Raw genomic sequence first — 3,529 nt, 5'->3', positions numbered from 1 at the left:
CGCGCCGGCGGGTTGACGCGGGCCTGTCTTCACCCGTGGGCAGGAAATAGAGGGGCTCGCGGCGAGCTCTCCTAGACCACCTGAGACCCCGGCTGGAGTACCCCGGTCTCGTGCCTCATACTCGGAGCAGGGAAGGTTGTCGCAAGATAGACCCAGGAGCTAAGTAAGAAACTGAGGCAACGTGAGTCCCGTTCCCAGGGGCGCTTCTTCACCCCTGAAATGAACGACCTACAGGCCTTATGCTGCCTGCGGGGAGGGGGTAGACAGGACCGAGTCCCTCCTTCTTCTTGATCCCAACTGAATCTTCAGTACCTCCCACCCCTGCCGTGAAAGGCTCAGGCTCGCTTTTATCCTTTAATTCCCGGGACTAGATCTTGTTCGCTGTGAATTTAATTTAACCGCTCCCCCCTCACCACCACCCCCCGCCATTCAGTCCAAAGGCACCTCTGCGCCCTCTGGCGGCTGCAGCTCCCTTGCAGAAGGGCACGCACCTGTTCTTGTTCTCGGTCCCACAGCAAAAAAAAAAAAAAAAAAAAAGATGTTTCAAAGATCCGGGCACAGCTCAACCACGAGCAAAAGGTCACCGAGGGCAGAAAGCACAACAACGAATTCCTGGCGCTGCCCGCACTGAGGTCAGAGTTGTCAGGGAAGAAAAGCAGCCAGGCCTGCTGGATACCATTTACTCCACACAACTTTGCTGTTTTAACACTGTCCTGTGCCCACACTGCACACGGTCTTTTTCTGCACTGTGCCCCCACAAACCCTCTCGTCTTCTTCTTCTTAGTGTGACTTGCCTGGCTCTTCTTCAAATACCTGCCACGCAGTGACTTTGAGAGATGTCTATGCAAACACTGCATAGGTTTGCTCATGCAGACCCTGGAATCTAAAGCTTGACAGCTCGGTGGTGGCAAAGGCAATAGGAAAAGATAACTGCCAGTCTCACACCCTTATCCAGGGAGCTACAAACTTGGAGTTGTCAAGAAGACTGTGTGGAGGGGCCGGGAGCTGTTGTTTTGGTTTCCCTATTCTACCACACTCAAATTTTTCTTGGTTTTGGTCTACACTGCAAACCACCTCTTGTAAACACCCCTCCTTTGTTTCCAGACCACAATTAAGTCACCCCAAATAAGTAACTCCTTCCAAGAAAGGCAGTACAAAATATTTTGGTTCTAACCTAGGAATACCAAAGCATCTAACCACACACACTGTGCCACCTAGGGTATAGCCTCAACATTCATTCCCTGTAGCTAATGTTTCCTTCAAAATTCAGATCCCAACTACTTGCCACATGGGAAGTAAAGCTGCAATCAAGTATTTGTAGGCAGTGAATGTCTCCATGTGGTGCACAGGCACAGTTTCTTCAGCACTCCTTTACTCCAAATAATTTCCCTGTTTCCTATTTCAACCACTGCTTTCCTCTGACCCTAAGGCACTCAAATAGAAGTTAGCAGAGCAGCTCCATTACTTTCTGGAAGTTTTTGCCAAGTTGCATTTTAGGGTGGACACTGCTCTCCACCCTGGTGTAAAATGAGAATGTTGGCACACGTGTGAGACCTGGGAACCACTTACATAAACACATGCAAGAGCTAAGTTCATAGTTCCATATGCTAGAGACTCGCAGGTCATTCGTGTTTCTTCCAATCACACCTCATCTTAGTTCTCCAAAGTATTTCCTAATACTGATTCTTATATTTAAATATAGTGTCTCCATCCCCTTCGGATCAGTTACAGTTTTCAATATGGTCTAAAATAGTCCATTTATTGTTTTTAGCAATGCTTATAGTTACCTGACGGCCTGCTACCTTCTTCTCTAGATTATTCTAGCCAAAGAGACTGAATGGTAAGTATCAGCGAGCTACTTTCTTGGCAAGCCTCCATTTCTCGATGCTCAGCTTTATTTTCTTGTTCCCCATCCCATTCCACCCCACCCATTCCAAGTCATCCGGTGAAAACACATTGGATCTGGTCTTTGGTATCTTCTCCATGTTTCTCATAGTAGTCTAGCAATGCCCTTCTTAGTAACATTAGGTAGGTCCACAACATCCTCAAGAAATGTGTCCCAAATGTTCTGCAACTAGGAGCAATGGGAAGTGAGATGCAGAAAAAAATGAGTGAAGCATAAAGTTAGTTTTGAGACTGGTAAGTGGCAACATTTTTGGATGCCATGTAGTATTCTTGGTAATAATGCTTTTTCCTAAAGTACTTAGCACTGACTATTATGAGACTATTGCTACAAGATGGTCAATGGCACCTCAGCCTTTAGGACCAAAATTCCAAGTTCCAAAGAAGAGCAAACTCGAGAATTTTCTAAGGCCTCTGCCTATAGCCTGTGCCCAGGAGAACAGGTGCTGCACTCAGACATTCTTGGGATATTTATACTCTCCTTGAGCTAGCACCCATTTTTAGCAGCTCACATTAGAAAATGGCCAACTCCACAAACTAACACTCAAATAACAAACAAAAGCCACCACACTGATTATAAGCTCACCAGCCATTAGAAAAATAAATAAGCATCAATCAACCAATACATATCAGAATGAGAAAAATAATTTGAGACTATTTAGTTTGCAGGAAAAGAACATTTTTGTAAAGATACAACTTTATTGCCTATAGAAAAACAGACAGAATGATAGCTCTTACTGATTGGTAGTCCATTTAAAGTAGAGCACCTGAAAGATGCGGGAAAATCATTAAAGATAAATAACCAATCTTAAGCAGGGCGTGGTGACTCATGCCTATAATCCTATTACTTTGGGAGACCAAGGAGGGAGCAATGCTTGAGCCCAGAAGTTCCAGACCGCCTCCTCCTTGTGCCCCAGGCAACATATTGAGACCTGTAGTTCCAGCTACTCAGAAGGGTGAGGCAGAAGGACTGCTTGAGCCCAGGAGGCTGAGGCTGTGGTGAGCCATGATTGTGCCACTGCACTCCAGCCTGTGCAACAGAGTGAGACCCTGACCAAAAAAAGAGGAAAGGTAAATAACAAATCTAAGTTCCTGTCATGAGACCAAAATAATCCTTGACTTGACCTTACCCTATTAGTAAGCTATGCTTAGCCAAGAATAACAACCTCTAAGTAGAGTGGTGTCTGACCCACTAGAAATCTCTGAAAAATCTAAACATGATAGTTACCTTCCTAATGGACCAATACCTTCCAATTTCCTCTTTTATAGATCTTTTTTAAAAGTATCATTTTGGATGTTTCTTTTGGATTCTAATTTTTCTTTTGTAGAAACAGCAAAATGACATCAAGTTTTCACTTGTACTCCTTGAGAGAGTTTCTCCTGTATACTGAGTATAAAAGATGAGGAATAAGTCTAAGAATTATCACTGTCATTTTTAAGAAAGAAAAACAAAATGACATGTTCAATGACCTTTGGTACTCAGACAAGAAATAATGACACTGATCAACGGGGTATAGAGTGAAAGGAAGTGAAGACATATTGCTCTGTTCATTCTCAGCAGTAAAGTCAGAGCACAGTCCCCACTGCTTGTGAGGCCACACTCTGCTACAAAAAGCTCAACTAGTAC

Source organism: Carlito syrichta, unplaced genomic scaffold (assembly GCF_000164805.1).
Source record: "Carlito syrichta isolate Samal-C Ts95f unplaced genomic scaffold, Tarsius_syrichta-2.0.1 Scaffold303139, whole genome shotgun sequence".
NCBI lineage: Eukaryota > Metazoa > Chordata > Mammalia > Primates > Tarsiidae > Carlito > Carlito syrichta.
The sequence above is the reverse complement of the archived record's forward strand: the minus strand, read 5'-3'. Positions refer to the sequence as shown.